Source organism: Loxodonta africana, chromosome 25 (assembly GCF_030014295.1).
Source record: "Loxodonta africana isolate mLoxAfr1 chromosome 25, mLoxAfr1.hap2, whole genome shotgun sequence".
In the NCBI taxonomy this organism is placed as follows: Eukaryota; Metazoa; Chordata; class Mammalia; order Proboscidea; family Elephantidae; genus Loxodonta; species Loxodonta africana.
The window spans coordinates 42313638-42333884 of NC_087366.1; the positions used below are offsets into that span (position 1 = coordinate 42313638).

General features: G+C 41.2%; 1 protein-coding gene across 1 annotated transcript in view; it reads right to left on the reverse strand.

Moving 5' to 3' along the window:
- GREM2 (gremlin 2, DAN family BMP antagonist) overlaps positions 1-20041 on the reverse strand; it is a 146170-nt gene extending 126129 nt beyond the window's left edge. Inside the window, exon 1 of the mRNA XM_010591038.2 lies at positions 19757-20041. The gene's annotated coding sequence lies outside the window, so the exon portion shown is untranslated. The remainder of the gene's footprint in view (positions 1-19756) is intronic.
- Positions 20042-20247: the final 206 nt, after the last annotated feature.

Consider the following 20247-nt stretch of genomic DNA (forward strand, 5'->3'; position numbering starts at 1 on the left):
AGTTGACACATAAAATTAATTATCAGCCTAGTCCTGCACCATCCTCACAAATCATTGGCATGTTTGAGCCCATTGTTGCAGCTATTGTGTCAATCCATCTCATGGATTAGTTGAGGATTAAATGAGACATTGAAAAACCAGTCATCAGCACAGGGTGTGTCATATGGAACGTTCTCAATAAATTTTGGTTAGCCCTGTTACTAACGACATACAGCATTGTCAAAAGATGCATTGCATTGGGCAAATCTGCTGCAAAAGACTGCTTTAAAATCTTTAAAAGCAAAGATTTCACTTTATTGACTAAGGTGCGCCTGACACACACACACAACTAAACCTGTTGCTGTCCAGTCAATTCTGACTTATAGTGACCCTATAGGACAGAGTAGAACTACCCCACAGGGTTTCCAAGAAACAGCTGGTAGATTCGAACTACCAACTTTTTGGTTAGCAGTCGTAGCTCTTAACCACTGTGACACCAGGGCCATGGTACCATTTTCAATCATCTCATATGCATCTGAAACTGGGCAATGAAAAAGGAACACAGAAGAATTGACACATTTGAATTGTGGTGTTGGCGAAGAATCCTGAATATGCCATAGGCTGCCAAAAGAACCTACAAAGCAAGTCTTGGAGAAAGTATAGCCAGAATGCTTCTTAGAAGCGAGAATGATGAAACCTTATCTTACTTACTTCGGACAAGTCATCAAGAGGGACCAATTACTGGAGAAAGACATGTTTGGTAAAGTGGATGGTCAGTGAAAAAGGGGGAACCATTCAATGAGATGGATTGACACAGCATCTGCAACAATGGGCTCAAACATAGCAAGGATTGTGGGGATGGCCCAGGAACAATGTTTCATTTTGCTATACATACTTGGAGCTGGCCCGATGACACCTAACAACAGCAGCAGCAGCAGTATTGTTACTACTGTTAATGTTAGTCATGTATGTGTCTCTTTTCACCAGACCATGAGCTTCATGGGTGAATCCTTAATACTGCCTAGCATAGTCCTGGCGCAAAGTAGGTTCTCAGTGCTTATAAATTAATGTATGTGATTGTTTTCAGTGTCTGTTAGGTGATAGATATGGTTTGCAAGGCCCATCTTATCTGAAAGGGCCAGCACGACCTTCATGTGTTAGCATGACCAGACTTCACTCATTATCCATGCCCTTGTTTGCCCTGCAATGTAGGGTAGCTCTTGCCTCTTTTTCCAGTGTAATAATTAATAGAATCCTCTTCCACTCTGAAAAGTATCCTGATTTGGACAATAAACTTCATGGCCACCCTAGTTTTGAGAGGAGTCTTATTAGCTCTATTCCATTAAGTTTTTCATTACATAATGTATATACCATGTTTGGCTTTGTGTGGAGCATTCAAACAGTTGCTGCATAGAATTGAAGTCCTTTGTACAGAGGACATCCTCAATAAATAGCTGATAAATGAGTTAATGGATGAAAATACGGTCACTCCTAGAAATAAACTAGGAAAGAATATTGGACATGTGTCTAAAAGGATAGGAAAACTGGACAGGGAAGCTCTTTCTGGCACTTATAATTAGTGGTGGGATAAGCCTACCTAGATAGAAAAGTACAGAGTTCAATAATAAATCCAACATAATATATAAGGGCAAGCCAAGAAAGAAGTTTGTATATGCTCTTTGGCTTCATGTCTACTTATAAATATCGTCTCCAGGGCTGGTTAGAGTGAAATTCAAAGAAAAAACTTAGAGTCTTTTTTTTTTTTAATTAGGCAATGTAGCACACTGAGCTAGCTCTTAGCAAAATGAAGTAGATGTTTTCTCATCAACTTTCAGCCTCTTTTCCCTAAACTCTCTTGCTCTCTGTGTTGTACCCCATCCCCTCCCCATACCCCTTTTCCTTTGTGCAACTCTCTCCCCTGTCACCTCTACAGACCTCAGCAGTCCAGGGCTCTTTGGGTCTATCTTCAAATATCCCAGAATTTTTTTCTTTTCAAGGCATAATCAAATTACAAATTGGAATGTGTTATTCTCTGCTAAGGAGTCCCTGGGTGGTGCAAATGGTTAACATGCTAGGCTACTAACAGAAAGGTTGGAAGTTTGATTCCACCCAAGCGCTCCTTGGAAGAAAAGCCTGGCGATCTACTTCCAAGAAATCAGCCACTGAAAACCCTATGGAGCACAGTTCTACCCTGACACACATGGACTCACTATGAATCATAATCATCAACTTGAGAGCAACCGTTTTTTTTATTCCCTGTGAAGAGAAATTCAGACACCAGAAAAGCCACCGGCTAGGCAATCTGGGAATGATGGCGACATCCTGGACACCTCTGGAAGTGGCAGGGAAAGTGGAGGATAAGCATGGGCTTTGGAGTCAGGCCAAGGTGTGTCTGAATTCTGGCTCCTCGCTTACTGGCTGTGTGGTTTGGGACCCTTGTTTTTATGACAGGGATGATAATATATATTCCTGACTCTTAGGGTTGTTTTGAGAATTAGATGAGATTGTGTTTGTAAAATACCTAATTAAGTGTCCAGTTCAGGGTACTGAATGAAGGTTTATGGGTAAGGGCTTTGGAGGTAGATAGATGGAGGGCCTGGTTTTTAAAGCTCGAGAGGAAATAATTTGACTCTCTGGCTTCTGGAGGACAAGGATAACGATGCTGATGTTGAGGCTTAAATGCACATGACTTTGGCACATAGGTATGTATGTAGGTATGTAGATAGGTGAATGGGTAGGAAGGTAGATAGGTAGGCAGGTAGGTAGATAGGTAGGTAGGTAGGTGGGTAGATAGATAGGTAGAGGCCATCAAGTTGACTCTGACTCATGAAGACCTTATGAAAGAAAGAGTGCCTAGTCCTGTGTCATCCTCACAATCACTGGCATGTTCATCATTGTGGTTATTATGCCAGTTGTCATATGCTGTTGTAGTTAGGTGCTATCCAGTCAGATCTGACTCATAGTGACACTGTCTGGTCCTGCGCCATCCTCACAATTGTTGCTATGCTTGAGCCATTGTTGCAGCCACTGTGTCAATCCATCTCGTTGAGGGCCTTCCTCTTTTTCACTGACCCTCCACTTTACCAAGCATGATGTCCCTCTCCAGGGACTGATCCCTCCTGATAACATGTTTAAAGTATATTAGATGTAGTCTTGCCATCTTTGCTTCTAAGGAGCACTCTGGTTGTACTTCCTCCAAGACAAATTTGTTCGTTCTTTTGGCAGTTCATGGTGTATTCAATATTCTTTGCCAACACCACAATTCAAAGGTGTCAGTTCTTCTTTGGTCTTCCTTATTCATTCATTGTCCAGCTGTCACATGCATATGATGCTATTGAAAACACCATGGCTTGGGTCAGGCGCACCTTAGTTCTCAAGGTGACATCTTTGCCTTTCAACACTTTAAAGAGGTCTTTTGCAGCTGATTTGCCCAATGCAATGCATCTTTTGATTTCTTGACTATTGCTTCCACAGGTGTTGATTGTCAATCCAAGTAAAATGAAATCCTTGACAACCTCAGTCTTTTCTCCATTTATCATGATGTTGTGAGGATTTTTGTTTTCTTTAGGTTGAGGTGTAATCCATACTGGTCTTTGATCTTCATCAATAAGTGCTTCAAGTCCTCTTTGCTTTCAGCAACCAAGGTTGTGTCATCTGCATAATGCAGGTTGTTAATGAGTCTTCCTCCAATCCTGATGCCCCGTTCTTCTTCATATAGTCCAGCTTCTCAGATTATTTGTTCAGGTTGAATAGTTACGGTGAAAGGATACAACCCTGACGTACACCTTTCCTGACATTAAACCATGCAGTATCCCCTTGTCTTTGCCAAATGACTGCTTCTTGATATATGTACAGATTCCTCATGAGCACGATTAAGTGTTCCGAAATTCCCATTCTCTGCAATGTTATTCATAATTTGTTATGATCTACACAGTCAAATGCCTTAGCATAGTCAATAAAACACAGGTAAACATCTTTCTGGTATTCTCTGCTTTCAGCCAGCATCCATCTGACATCAGCAATGATATCCCTGGTTCCATGTCCTCTTTAAAATCAAGCATATAATAAGCCCTAAATAAATCATGGCTATTATGACAGTAATTATTAGCCATTATTGTGTGGCCTCAATTCATGAATTATTTTTGTTGTCATTATTATTGCATCCTCAGCAGTCCTGAATTCATTTCTGAGATGGGCATCCTCTTTGCTTAAACATAAGGTAGAATCCTGAATGTAATCAACCTTTCATATAATCATATTATGCATATCTATGTTTGAGAGATTTATTATATTTTTCCAGGAGGAAACTAAGGAAATACAAAACTGTAGATGAATCACTTCACATTTTCTGTCCCCAATCACTACTTACCAAAGGTCATTTGTGTATGTGCGTGCATGCCCGATATAACAAGGTGACTGAATCTATTTTTGATGCCATCTCAGGCTGTTAAGAACAATTTAGAGCACCCCCAACAAAGCTCTGCTACGAAATAGGATTTCAATTCAGCTGCCTCTAGTCACATAAAAAAAAAATACCCAAACTTAGGTGCTGACAGAAAAACAAACATTTGCTTATCTCTTTGTGCGTACTTACATATGACCTTTTGATATTCACTTTCTCCATCTTGCTTTCTGGCTGGCTCACAAGTAAATAAAGGCTGGAGACAACAAGCCTTTCTTCATTCCTTCTCATGAGCTAAACCTCAGCTAACGGCAGATAGGCCAGCAACAAAGAGTATTACTACACTACCATGCCACTTGCCCTTCCTCAGGTCCTATTTTCCTAAAGATCTGCACTTAGACATGGCTTTCTTGGATTCTGAAAGTCCTTTTTTATGAGTATAGTTATGAAGCTTTTATAAACAATGCCAGGAATGAGACCACTGTCTCAGGTTTGTAGCAAAAACCAGAAGCCAGAGCTTCCAAATACCGAGTGCCCAAGGAGACTGCTGAGCCGCAGCCCCACAAATAGCAGGCTATTCTAGATGCTACAAACTAGATGTGTTTACTTGTGTTTCAAGGAATTGAAAAAAAAAAAAATTGCACAGCATGCCTGCTATACCGTAACAACCATCACCCAACACACTAAACTACTAAAAAGGTGATGTGTGAAAATTGTAAACTGCTGAGCAAACCGTCTTTTCCGGTATGATGTGTGCTTTACAATCCCTACTAAGCAAAGCTAGTGTTTCATATTTCCATTTTCATCCTGTTCCCATTTGCCTTTGCACAGATGTAGCCCTTAATATTGAATGTGATTGTTATTTGCTTACCTGCTCATCTCTCCTAGTGGACCAGGTGCTGCTTGCAGGCAAGAGCTGTATCTTATCTTTTTATATTTCCATTGCCTGGCACACTGTTGTTAGCTGCCACAGAGTTGGTTCCAACTCATGATGACCCCATATGTGCAGAGTAGAATGGCTCCATAGGGTTTTCAAGGCTGTGACCTTTTGGAAGCAGATAGCCAGGCCTATCTTCCGAGGCACCTCTATGTGAGTTCTAACTGCTAACCTTTCGGCTGGCAGTTGATTGCTTAACCATTTGCATCACCCTGAAACTCCAGCCAGGCACACTGCAGGCACTCAATAAATGTTTGTTGAATGTATACAAATCAGAACACTGACAAAATAGGGCTTAGGGCTAAAGTTCAAAGTTGATGGCCAATTTGCTGGCATTACATGTGACCTGGTTATAGTTAACCAATTAGAGATCTTACTTTCAAATCTGTATGCTCAAAGTTAGTCATTAATTTATTCATACACTCCCAAATCATTTTCTAGGCTTTCACCCTATACCACCCACTCAGGGGGTTACACAGATGGAAAAATTCTCCCCTCTTCTAAGAGAGCTGATAGAGTCTGTGTCATGAATCACAGTCTATATATTCAGAAGCAACCCTAATAAATACTTTCTGGTTTATTTGATAGTTCTGGCTGTCATTTGAAACAGAAAATCAGCTCAACATCATTGCAGTTAATATTAACTAAATAGCTCCAAACCTCAACTGGCCAATATTTTCATCATATGGAGACAATCTGCCTTTTACTGCCATCAAGAAACAACAGGAATACCTAAAACGAGAATTAGGAATGCCTATCAATTTTCACAGTACAGTTGGGTAATTACGAAAGTATACTTTCTTTTCATTAAAGGGGCCTTTGGTAGCAAAGCTATTGTTCTGGTGTGTGGTGAGTCTAAAGACTCCGATGGCCTCTCTGCCTTTGATCTTTTGAATTTCTGAAGTTGTGGGATTTTGCATGCTACACTGGTAATCTGGGAAAGTGTGCAATCACTATAAAAGGAAATTTTTCTAGTAGTCCAAGAATAATCGTTTATAGCAAAACCACCTGACAGAAACATGTGGGTGCATAACACCCTTATGAAGACTAAAAATATTTTTACGACTGATGATTATTTTCTTTCCCTTCATACAAATCCATATGGCGCCTATTCAGACATCAGTCATCAGCAATTCTGTCTCATTCAACCCAAGAATAGAGTTCAGGATTTTTACCCTAAATTTGGATAAACAGAACTTTTCAGTAGGAGTCAGTTGTTTTATCTTCCACAGCCCAATTACTCAAACCCAGTGACATGTACACTCAACTGGGGTAGAGCAGGAGGCATCGATGAAGTAGCCGTGGAAGATGGCTGTTCTGCCTTGGACATACTCAGCTTAATCGACTCCTCTGCTTCCTGCTGCTTTTTCTCCTGTTTCCAAACATCTGCTTGACCCTGCAAGGGATAAATGCTTCCCCCACAATGAGCAGTCCACCTGCTGTTGACCCTCACAATCCTCTGGGCCACTCTGAGGGCATCATGGGTAAGAACTTCTGTAGCTCACTCATTTATTTATTGGCTTGTTTGTTCAATAGAGAATTACTTACAGAGGTGCCTACAATTTATTGGGGGTCTATTTCAATAGGATGGAGCCCTGGTGGTGCAGTGGTTAATCTCTCAGCTGTTAACCCAAAGCCTGGTGGTTTGAACCCATCAGCTGCTCCACAGGAGAAAGATGTGGCAGTCTGCTTGCATAAAGATTACAGCCTTGGAAGCCCTATAAGGCAGTTCTACTCTGTCCTATAGGGTCATTATGAGTAGAAATTCACTCAATGACAATGGTTTTTTGTATCCCGGTAGGGGAGTCCCTGGGTGGTGCAAACAGTGGAGCACTTACATTGCTAACCAAAAGGTTGGTAGTTTGAGTCCACCAGAGGGAACTCAGAAAAAAGGCCTGGTGATCTACTTCTGAAAAATCAGCCTTTGAAAATGCAGTCAGAATTGACTCAATGGCAACGGTTTGTGTGTGTGTGTGTGTTCCACTAGGATGTCTGGTAGTGTGCATGTCTAGTTTCAAGCTTCAGAAAAGAAAAGGAGGGGTGAGCAGAAGGAAAACTGCCAACCTGGCTAAGGAAGAGAAGGAAGCCTTTCCTCCAGGGAGTGGCCTTCCTCTGACAAACAGAAGTGGAAAAGTATGGAGAGACTATGACACAAACTCATTTCTGTCCCCAAACCCTGCCAGAGACAAGATTTATTAGTTAAAGCAATTCTAAGCATGTCTAAATAAGCCAGTCCAACAGGGGCATTTGGACTACAGAAGACACTATATTGGGAATGGAGCAAAACCTGACCACGTATGTCACAAAGAAAATCCATCCTAACTCCAGTCCAACCCCTTGGTCCAAATGGAGGGAAGGAGGAGTAATTGCTATTACCTGGAAAACCAAAAGGCACAGAGCACTTGGAAACCTGGGAAGGAGAATCAGGGCTACAGCTGCCCCTTTATCCATTTCACCAGCTGAAGGCATTGCTGGGCTTCTAGAAATAAAAATAAAAAAAAAAATTTTTTTTTTTTTAAAATAGCTGGGACTATTTCAATGGACCTCAGTCTTTGGGGAGTTCAAGCTCTGGGATTATTTAGGGTTGCCGAGAAGAGGAGAAAAAATCATCCAAATTAAAAAAAGATTAAACAATGTCAAGCCCTACTATATTTATGCAAGATTCTTCCACTGTCCCCAAAGCAAAATGCTTCCCCTCTCCCCGTCCTTTGGCACATTTTCTGCAAGCTGTATCTTGGACCTTTGTGCAATCTCTCTTGCAACACTTCACCTACTGTTGATTTAGGCTCAGCTTACTGATGGAGGGTCACTGGTGAGCATGGCACAGTGGGAAGAGGAAAAGAGAGGAAATTAAGAAACTAGTGGTTCTGGTCATTGTTCTATACCAAACTAGAGTGTTACAATGCATATGACTTTCTGGACTATCACTTCCTTATCTGTAAAATGAGGAGATGAAGTTATCTCCTTATGTATCTGAAACTTCTGTGAGTTAGAAGGCATCAAATATAGAACATGGAACATGGGGTGGAGAAGAAAGAAAGGAAATCATAAAAAGTTACACACTGTGTGGTTTGCCTGGAGTTCCTGGGTGGTGCAAACAGCAGTAGGCTGCTAACCGAAAGCTGGAAGCTCCAGTCCATTCAGATGTGTCTCGACAAAAAGGCCTGACGATTGACTTCCAAAAAATCATCCACCGAAAACCCTGTGTAGCACAATTCTACTGTGACACGGGTGGGGTCGCCATGAGTTGGAACTGACTCAACAGTAACTGATACAGAAGCAGGCAAGTATTCATTTTTGGTGTAAAGTTCAGCGTATGAGCTGCTGAGAGGGGGACTAGAGTCAGCACGGTAAAGCCAACACTGGTTGCACGGGGTTGCAGCTAGAGACTTGGGACACAGGTCCCAGAGGACTTAGAGAGAATGAACTGTCTGCATTAAAGTATAAGCCCATGTCGAGTACAGCGTGAAGTACAAACCCAAGTACATGAAGCACTTCCTTCTCCAAGGTACCAGCCCCTCCTGCTGTATGGAAGGGTGTGCCTTTTTTGTTACCTACAAATAGGTAGAATGAGGCTTCTCTATCATTTATTTTATGTCTTGAGAAAATTGCTGTAGTGTACACCCTCTCTGTGTTTTACTTACCTAACGCAGTTCACCAGGATTCTGATCTCTAGAGTCTCCAGCATGAAACCTAAGTCAATGTGAAGGATTGAGCCAACGTTATTAGGGGAAAAGGCAGCATCTTGGAGTTCTGTGGTAATGAAAAGTGGATGTTATTTGGGATTCTTAAACCTTTTATTTGAATGCTTATCTAGCTGTGTGAAATCAGAAAATTTACTAGATCTCAGTGAGCCTCAGTTCTTGGTAAAATGTGGACAATGCACTTACCTCAAAAATTGTTGTAAAAACTTAATGAGATATTGTACTTTAGAATACTTGGAACCCATAGTAAGTTAAGTGCTTAATAAATCATTCCTCGGACCCCTCCTTATTCCCCCTGTCAGAATAAGCAATGCCCTCAAAACCAAGTTCCATTATCATAAGGCAACGAAAGACACACCTGCGGGAATGCCTTGGCATCCTCTAAAAATGAAGACGTTCACTACTTCTCAGCTCAGTTAAGTCCCAAATAAAACATGTTAGTTGCCTAGGAATTATCAGAGCCCACCAAGGCCGCAGCAGTCTTGAGAGCTGTCAACACATCCATTGAGTTAAACAGGAGAGAGGTTGTTTGTCTTACCATTAACAAGAATCTTTTCTGAGGTTTTTGCTTGGGTACTTAATGGCCCAGAATTTAACACTGTGGTATAGGATTAATGTTGTCTGCTACCCCACCCAAGGATGCTCTGTAAACTTAAGAAAATCTGTAGTACTCTTTCTCATATTTTGTTCCTTATTAAAAAACAAGGTCACTGGTTCTGCAACAATAAAACCTAAAAACCAAATCCACTGCCATTGAGTCAATTCCAACTCATAGTGACCCTACAGGACAGAGTAGAACTGCCCCATAGGGTTTCTAAGGAATGGCTGGTGAATTCCAGCTGCTGACCCTTGGGTTAGCAGCCAAGCTCTGAACCGCTGCGCCACCAGGGCTCCTCTAGTGACCTCAAGAGGATCGTTATTCGTTCATTCATTCACCAAACATAAGCATCATGATTCAGGTACTGTGTAACAACCAGAGACATAAAGATGGAAAAAAAAAAAAATGATCCCGTAAAGAGTTTACAGCATAGCATAGGAGAAAAGAACATGAAAAAGATCATTACAACGCAGCGTGGAGCTCTGAATGGGAACCCAGGGCAATCATTGTATGGTCACTCTACAGGGTACCAGCCATACCTGATCATCATCTGAGCCATCCAATTCACTCGCCCAACCTGTAATTACTGACATTTGAGACCATCATAGTCACAAACACAAATGCAAAGATACATGGCATGAGGTCTGCCGTTTCAGACTCTTCCGCCCTTATAAAACTCTCCTTACAGAATTTGCTCAAATTGATGCAAATTCAAGTAGAGGAAAGAGACTTACTTTTCCCCTTCTCTTTGTCTTAAACACAAAGAACCTCAGTGTTGGATGGTATCACGGCTCAACTCCATATCTGATACATGACTTCTCTCTCAAGTGAATTCCTAAGAGACATCAGCTTCTTTGCCAGCGTGGCCTTCACTGTCTCATACGGTCGCCCATTCCATATGCGGAAATTTCAGGTGTTAGAAAGGCTGCCATCTAATATGCCAACTTGACCTCTCTAGAGAATAAGTTATCTTTACATTTTTCCCCATGGATACCTTTGGGTCTCAAGAAGTCTAAGGACTCCTCGGAATAAATTCAAACAGTCCATAATATTACAAAAGATACTATATGTAGAGAGAAATAACTATCAATATATTAAAAAGAAACAAAAGTGCAATATTGCATTATGTGGTCTTCTTTATAAAGCATGCACATTATAATTGTAAGATCTAAAAGCAGGTATAAGAACTACCATGATTTTGATGTAGTGATAAGTGTAAGTGATATTTTGAGGCATCTGTAGCAATGGCAATACAACATGAAAATATCTCTGGCTTCTGTTGGCAGCAAAAGCATGGTTCTATTAATACTCCTGTGGTTTATTGTTCACATTCATAGCTAAAGGGAATGTGAACTTTCAGTTACAGGTTAGCGGGAAAAAATGCAGTTTTTTTCCTGTCCACATTCACAGATTTCTCTAAATTCTCATAGACTTTCCCTGTCCTAGTGATTTTAAAATCTTCCCTCTGAAACCACAGAGAGGAAAGCTGTCCTCCTAAACTCTCTTGTTTCTTAAGTCTTCCAGTCCAAAAAGATGCACTGTTTCTAGAACCTTCAATAACCTCATTACTTTCCTCTGCATGTATTTGAGTTTGTTAATTTTCAGGTCAACTGCAGAGCCCAGAAAGTTACCAGGCATTCTAGTATGTTATGGCTAGCTCTCATAACCCTAGGGGAATGAAGGGAAAACTTGTGGGCATACCGTGGCATCCTCTAACGACACTTTTTTTTTTTAACTTGGTGAAAAAAATCTGTCAGAAAGATTGATCCAGAATTTTAAAGTCTAAACAGTAAATTTTTTCTTTAAAGAAAATTAATTGATTTTATATGACAATTTTTTTTTAAATGATCATTTTAGACAGTTTGGGGTGTGTAACACAAGGAATAGGTAGCACAAGGCAGAAAGAATCAGAAACAAAAAACATTGTTCTCAGGGCAAATGACTACGTTTGTCATTTGTTTAGCCTACGATGGAGGGGTATGCCTAAAGCTGTTGGAAGGCTCCCACTCAGCAGCTAACCAGGAGTCTCTGATCCTAGCTCTTAGCTGTAACTGGGATCTTAACAAATTCAGATCAGCATATAGTTAAATGGACACTGGTTCTGTGCTGGGAAATAAAAAAGATAAAGAAGAAATGGCCTTTGTTGTCAAAACCTAAAACCAAATCCGTTGCTGTCAAGTCAGTTCCGACTCATAGCAGCCCTATAGGACAGAGTAGAACTGCTTCATAGGGTTTCCAGGGAGTGCCGGGTGGAATCAAACTGCCGACCTTTTGGTTAGCAGCCATAGCTGTTAACCACTAAGCCAGCGGGGTATCCAAGGGACCCTAAAATTTAGTGAAAGTTGTAGACATACTACGAACATAATTATTTAAGGAAGACCAAAAATGTGCTGTACTGGAGGGGAAAAAATATCTGAATGATGCAAAGAAAAGGGCTGAGTTATTATAATGATTAGACTAATATGGTCAAATGGTTTTGTTAACAAGGCCAAAATAATATTACAAATTTTTAGAGCATCCTGTATTATGATACTTAGAAAGCACCATTAGAATTATTAGGTTATTTTTTGGTCTTTCCCACTAGTTGTGAGCATTTTAAGGGTAGGATGCTGTCTATCTTGTTCACAGATACCCTATCACCTTGCACAATGCCCTGCACATGGTATCTTCCCAATATCTCTTTACGAGCAAGTGAATGAAGGCACAACCTACTATGGGAAGTATGAAGTAGCCAGGTTTGAAACACAGTTCTGCAACTTCCTTGGCTTTATGACTTTTTGAAAGCTCTTAACCTCTTTATGGTTAAGACAAGCCTTCTGTCATGGATTGAATTGTGTCCCCCAAAATATCTGCCAACTTGGCTAGGTCATGATTCCCTTGTATGATTGTCTACCATTTTATCTTCTGATGTGATTTCCCTATATGTTGTAAATCCTATCACTATGATGTAATAAAATGAATTAGTGGCAATTATACTGATGAGTTCTACAAGGTTGGGTAGTGTCTTAAGCCAATCTCTTTTTGAGATATAAAAGAGAGAAACAAGCAGAGGGACATGGGCACATCACACCACCAAGAAAGCAGCACTGGGAGAAGAGCGTGTCCTTTGGACCTGAGGTTCCTGCGCTGAGACGCTCCCAGACCAAGGGAAGACTGATGGATCGCAAGGACTTGCCTTCAAAGCCGATGGAGAGAGAGGTCCTTCTGGTGTCCTGAATTCAGACTTCTAGCCTACTGGACTGTGAGAGAATAGATTTCTCTTTGTTAAAGCCATCCACTTATAGGATTTCTGTTTTGGCAACACTAGATGACTAAGACTCCTTCTGTGTAAAATAAAGATAATAATAGTAATATATGTTAGGGTTTTTGTAAAAACTAGATGATTCCTGTAATATGTTAGTAAATAGTCATCCTTCAAGAAATGGCAGCTGTTATCACAGAAGGTAGAGTGTAGAATTGATGTTTAGAGTTAGAATGAAACACAATGATCTACTTCAGCCTTTTCATTATAAAGAGTGTACTCAAGGGAGCCTGGAGGCTTTCCCTAAGATCACAGTTCAAGTGAAAAATGGCAACAGGTACAAACCCAAGTCTCTTGAGTTTCTAGGTTAGTAATTTTTCATAATAACTAGATAATCCCCTTCTAGATCAAAAGAGTCTTAATATCGTTTGACCCTCTGATGCAAAGCAATGTTTCCTGTCCACTTCTTCCAAAGTTTACGTTCTCTGAGTTCACAGACGTGTGGCACCTTATTTGTATTTTTGAAATTATTAGTCGAGTTGAGTCTTGAGGATGTATGACTGTTTGAAGCCATGTGTTTTTGTGCCACTCCAAAATTGACACAAGGAAGAGGGAGGGGTGTTTCTGCAGGCCAGGGGGTGTGCCCTCCCCCCACAAGCATTGAGCATGCCCTTAGCAGAGGGGCTAAAATTTACACAGAATTGTCTTGCTCTCTCACCGCTCATCTGTCAGTGTGTTGTACTGTGGTGACTTGCATCTTGCTACAACGCTGGAAGCTATGCCACCAGTATTTCAAATACCAGCCAGGTCAGCCATAGTGGACAGGTTTCAGAGAGCTTCCAGACTAAGAAAGACTAGGAAGAAAGACCTGGGGATTTACCTCTGGAAATTAGCCAATGAAAACCATATGGATCACAACATGTACTGTCTAATACAGTGCTAGAAAATGAGCCCCTTAGGTTAGAAGACATTCAAAATACACAGTGACCTCAACAATGGACTCGAGCGCACCAATGATTGTAAAAAATAGTGCAAGACCAAGTGCTGTTTTGTTCTGTTGAGCATGGGGTTGCCATGAGTCAGAGCAACTCAACGGCAACTAACAACAACAACGTTTTGCTCTCAAGAAGCAGCCGTGGGGTGACTATTTACCATCGGATTGCCATCTATCAGATGGGGCAGTCCTATGGAGATGGACCTAAATCAAGATTATTTTCATATGTATAACCACAGTTATTTTGTGATGGGCTTGTGCTATAGAAAGATGCCTTTTTTTTTACATATGTGAATAACTGGCTTGTACGGGAATCAAATGCAAGAAGTATGTAAAAACATAATACAAAAGATTATACCAGTAATAATAATTATAGTTTATTATTATTATCACCTTTATGCAAAGAAGAGGCTCAATGAACATCCGTTGAATGTATGCTTGTATGGCTAGGTTCTCAGCTATCAAATGTTATGGGTATAATCAATACTCTTAATCAATAAAACTTCCAGACAATAAACTCCAAGGGTTGTGGTGAAGATTACAGGCATGAATGTATCTAGTATAATCTGGCATATGGTAAGCATTCAACAAACGTTAGATGAATCTTAATCTGCAAAATGATTCATAAGATCACTCCAGAATTCAATGACATTTAGATTCCTAGCCAAAACATTTGGTAGGGAGATCTCATTACAGAGTTGCTAGACTTTTATTAACCGTAAGTACAATATCACACATCTATCAACCTTCACAAAACGCTGCTACATAATTAGAAAATATAATGCAGTATCCAGAGCCTGTGCTATAATTGCAGAAAGCACAGAGAGGTGACTAGTTTTCCATGGGTGATAAGATTAGCGTCCTCTCAGCCTTTGGAGTCACAGCTGCAGAGCCAGGTTGAATAATATTTTTAATGCAAACAATAGTTGTACTAGACAAAGTCAACTTAGCATTTCACATGAGCAAGTCAAGTGTTTCCCTGCTCAATGTGTTCTTTCCCCTCCCTCCCCCTCTAACTATTTAAATAAATTATAGGAGAGGAGAATTTTAGGTTAGACCTGCTACTAATCCATAACATGAAAGTCATATTTGGGAATATTTGTGTTTTTGGTGTCCTGTCCTTCAAAAACTCTCCTTCAGGGGAATTTTTCCATAAGTCATGTATTTTCTTTGTTTCCAATTCTCTTGTATTCGTAATTCAGAAATGTTTTCTTAATGTAACATACCCTGAAGTATGATGTCTTCTTAAGAAGGTTATTGTGTCTGCCAGAATACTAAAATCTCATTCACTCATTTTTACTTTGCCATCACATCAGTGCCTTTAAAGAGATTACCCCTTCATCCTTAAGATTCTTTATTGAACGGCAATCTTGAAAAGGGAGCTCGAACCCGGTGTTTCTCTGACTATCTTAAAGGAACTTGGGAAGTGCTACATTGAAAACTGAAAGATAGCAATGGAGACTGTTGGTCTCAGCCTTTAGGGGATAAATCTCACATTTTCCCCCACCCTAGGATTCATTTCACCCTCTCTTATTTGCTAACATCCTACCATGACTGCATTGTGTTCGGTTCCATGGTGATCCTGGACAGGGCTCCCACATGTCCCAAGCTTTCACAGCATCGAGGCACTCCGCAGTGCCAGACAGCAAATAGGAGTGGAGCAGAGGGGAATCTGGCTGGAAATGGGGGAGACACAGTGGCCTCCCTTTCCTCCCACACACCAAGGAATCTCCACCTTGTCCTTGAAAAAGCCCTTTGCTTTGATTCAAGGACACCAGGCCTCACAGTCGAGAGCAGTGGCAGCAGAGAACATTAGAGAGGAGAGCTTTCAAGGCCTTGTTTATGCATACAGGCTCCTGAGCCCTTGGTGTGCAGCCTGTTGAGCCTCCCAGAATCTTCTGCTCCTAAGCCTTGGAATTGCTCTTTCTTTACACAGATATCATGGCTTCAATCATCTCCCCACATCCAGCCCCAGCCCAACGTCCCTTCCACCTTCTCCATTCCCAGCGCCAGCCTCAGCCTTTTCCCCAGAATGCTTTGCCCTGGGCCTCTCTGATCTTGTTATAAAAGCCCCTGTCTGAGCTTTCTCCCAGAGCCCTCCTGTTGAGTAGTAAGTTGAGCGGCAGTTGAACCAAAGGTGGTATTGGAATGAACGAGCTAGAAGCATCACTACTACTAAAAAAAAAAAAACTAGTTACAGGTATCTCTTCTATACACATTTGTAGTTTGTTCCTAGAATGAGACTGGCCCGTGGTATAACAATAGCACAAGGAACCAGTCTACAGCTATGAGTTTAGAAAGGTACTTATCCTGGACCAGGTTTTGCCATCTTTCCGTTTCTAAGAGGCAGATGCAAAATTCTTCTTTGTGAACACGTGTCTTAGACTATACACCACTAAGAGAAGCTATTATAGCTCTTCTATCTTGAAATCAAATTTGTTAGGATTTTGGAGGTACCGTGGATTGTCAGTGTACAAAATATATTTGGCTTTGAACTGGCATTTGAGACATGCTTAAAGTGAAAGGTAGATCTATTGCTAAAGCAGATCATGAACATTTCCTCTGAAGAACCAACTCTGGAGAAAGCCCACTTCTTTCTTTTTTTCCTGTATTTTACTTCCCTTTCTCCCATCTATCTCCTGACAGAGTAAAGATAAAGTCTGCTCGAGTATGTTCAAAGAAAGAAGTAAAGCAAATGAAAGAGCAATTGAATTCTCTGTTTAAGATGCTGCTTTCCTTATTTTGCCAGGCAGTATCAATTTTTTATCAATTTTAGGGGTAAAGAAGAAACTGCCTATTCTGCATGGTGTATCCCTTATTAAGACTCAAGACTTTATGTTTTCAAAGGGGACGAAGGAACATAAAATTGGAGAGAGTTTTTTTTAGCCATTTGGAGATTCAAGTCTCTTCATGGTCAAGAAGAGGCATCACTTTGTACAGTTTGCATGCTGCCCTCTCCTGGCCTTTGTGTACGGGAGTGTTAAAAGCATATCAAGTGTATTTATTCTAATCCCACACCTGTGTGTGATGTATATGTGTACACATAAGAGTTTGCTTCAAATATTCAGGAAATCACATCAAGAATTTACATTTGGAGCTAATTTGAAGAAATAAACTCATTATTCCTTTGGTTTCTGGATTTATATTGAAGTTCACCAGTCTTTATAACTTCTCACTCCATACCCTTGCTACTTTAAACCTCTCACTCTCCCTCCTCAGACTCCCCCATGTGGTTCTGGGACACTATTCTGTAACTCTGGGCTCCACCATGGGCTGGGTCCTGGGGATGTACCGGCCAAACAAAGCACCTTCCCAACTAGAAGTGGTGGCGATGGAAAACGTGTAGAAGTAGTGTTTCGACTGATGGTCTGATGACCACATTTTAGCTTGACATGTGATAAAAATTAACTCTACATATTACTAGGTCTATGTATCCAATTTACAGAAAAGGGAACTAGGTGGTAGGAAGAGAAGCAGCTAACTCAAAAAGAAGTAGATGGCATCCGGACCCTAATTTATCATTACATATCTTCCCATTTGAGACAATTTATTTGTTGATCTTTTGTGCAACTTGTTCCAAGCCCAATACTTCCCACATTTTCTCTGGTTGGAGCAATTCACTAGTTTTCTCCTGCAAACTTAAAGGACCCTGATATTGAGAAATGCCTGCAAGCTGTTGTGATTGCTGTAGCAACTCTGGCACGTGAACGTGGCTGGCTGAATCAGCTGTGTGCCTGTATCTCTGTAATCTGTCAATATTTGTCCTTGACCCAAGCAGGCCGGCCCTCTTGATATCAATAAGAATTTGGTGCCCAGACTCAGAGTCGAATATCATGCCTTTGCTTGAGAAGAAGAGGTGTTTATTTTAAAGAGGTTTGTAGGCATGTACCTTGTATAAACCTTACCACACTTACAACTTCAGGGCATCTAAAGCTCCGGCTGGCTATACTAAGATGCATAGAGAATGAATTTTGATTACCTTTTCCAATGAAAAACGATAGCACAAAACGATGAATAATCAAAGCATTGTTTATATTCATCTCTGAAAAGCCATTGTTGCCTCATAATCCATGCAAAGTACATATATATTCATTCTCATAGTCACCCAGCCACTACAGCTGCACCCAATGTCGCTTTAAAGATTAGAAAGGTAAGTGGGGGTTTGGTCCTGATTTATTTCAGATATTATATTGATAAACCAAAACCTGATGGAAGATTGGAAAATGTCCACAGTAATACAAAGCCACCCTTTTAGCTACCAATCAAATTTAGTTGGGTCAATTAATTTGAATTTATTGGATTAGGTAAATTTCTTTACAGTCAGGTTCCTTTGTGATGTAAAAGGGAAGACTCACCTATAAAATCAAAACCATCTCTTCCAAATACAGTATTAACTTGCTATTTTTAGTCTTTGAAAAGATTTTAAAAATATGCTGGTAAGTCATTCAAATCAGTCAATAGGCAAAACTACGAAGTTTCCATGACTTGATGGTAATGCGGAGGTGTGCATCCCCTCCATGATGAAAACCAGGTTAATATAAATTCTCCATCGTGGTGTGCAAAACAAATTTCTTTCTTATAACTTCCCTATCTTCCTTGGACAGGCACAGGTCTTGGAATAAGGGCTGCCCTGAAAACCAGACATGACCGAATGGTGACTTGATTGTGAATTATTAATGCCTGGGTTAGATATGATTTAGTAAGAATCCACTAAGAAAAGTGCTATTTGGATTTCAGGTAACATATTTGATTACTCTTGCACCTGCTGGAATACCATTCTCTTGCTAGATCAGAAGCAGGATCTGTGTGTTTCCCTCCACTGCAGAAAACAAGCTCTTTTTCTAATGATTCGGAGTCTTTGAATACTTTGAACAATTTGGGGGTTACTCAAAGCAAGGCTCATTTTATCACCAAGCCTTCATGCAGTCCCCATTAGCTTCTCTAAGGAAAGGCTGAACTCATTAAGCAATGTTAATCACAAGATGTCAATAGCGGGGGGAAAAAAAAGTTATATAACCATCTTCAAAATTCTGAATCAAACATAATAAAATTCCCTGGAAAGAGATTTTTACAAAACTCATGCCTTAAAAGAAAAAAGAAATGGAAAAGAAGGAAATGGCCAGAAAGTCCACCAATTTGAGGATCAAATAAAATCAACCAAAAGATAGCTATTTCCTTCCACGTATTATCTTTACTACATAGTTCCAATACATGACGTTTCACTGTAGCGGTATGTGAGCTCCTGGAACTCATTCTCCCTGGAGTTGCACAAGACACATACATTTTAAACTCAAAAGACAATGTAGAAGTAAATCTGTGCACAGGAAAAGTCACTGACAATCATATAAAAAAAAAAATCTGTTTCCCTTCTCTCCTTTCTCCCTCAATCATAGTATAGTGATGCAGTGATATTTCACTCATAGAATTAGTCCATCTTGACTACAGTGGATTAAAAACCAGAACCCTGCCGGCAAGTCCACGGTGATTCCTTTTCCTATGCGGAGGATATTAACCTAATAGGTAGAGAATGTTCGAAGCCCGCTTTCTAGCAATCGGATGGCGTTTGACTTGCTATAGGTCATCATTCTAACGGAGGTAGCCAAGTCATATAAAATGGGTTGCATGACAGCCTAGGTATTGATGCTATGACAAAAAGAAATCAGGTCAAGTTTGCAGGTCCTTGCTTTCCGCCCACGGAGAATTCAATAGGTGAGTAAACCTTGTGGCCTGAAAACACACACTACGCTTTAATCATCTAGCGTGAGTTAGGCGAGGCATTTATTCGGTGCTTTCTATTCGGACCAGCAATGGCAGAAGCAGTGTCAATCAATTAGAACTGCTCTGTGAAGGTAGAAATCAGACACCGTGTCCGTGGCAGATTAGTCGTGGCAAGCCGCATACCTGCAATGACGTGACGGATGGCTCCTCCTCGGGTCCCTTCTCTCTCGGCTCCCGCTCCCTCTCCTGCCTGGGAGTCGTAGAGTCCAAAGAGGTGTGGAAGTTCGCCGTCGGGCGGCCGCGCTCAGCTCGCCCCTGGCGGACGCCAGCAGACGCCCATGAGCCGCGCGCCGGCGGCGGAGGGCTGGCGGCGGGCGGCCTGGCTCCGCGCTCCCGGCCTGGCTCGGCGGCGGCGGCGGCGGCGGACCGAGCGCGGAGACTCGGCTCTGACTCCTCTCGGCGCTGCATGGGGATATTAGCACAGTCTGGCCTTTCTATTGGCTCCGAACACCAAACAAATCACACCCGCCACCCCCCTTCTCGGTTTCCCTCAGCGCTTGTTTCTCCTCGAGCCCACGAACGTTGCAGCCACACACACTCCAGTCGCTTGCAGTGTTTCTCTTTTCCTCCTTCCAGTCTGTGGATTTACAACCTTGTGGCCAGCTCTTCACATT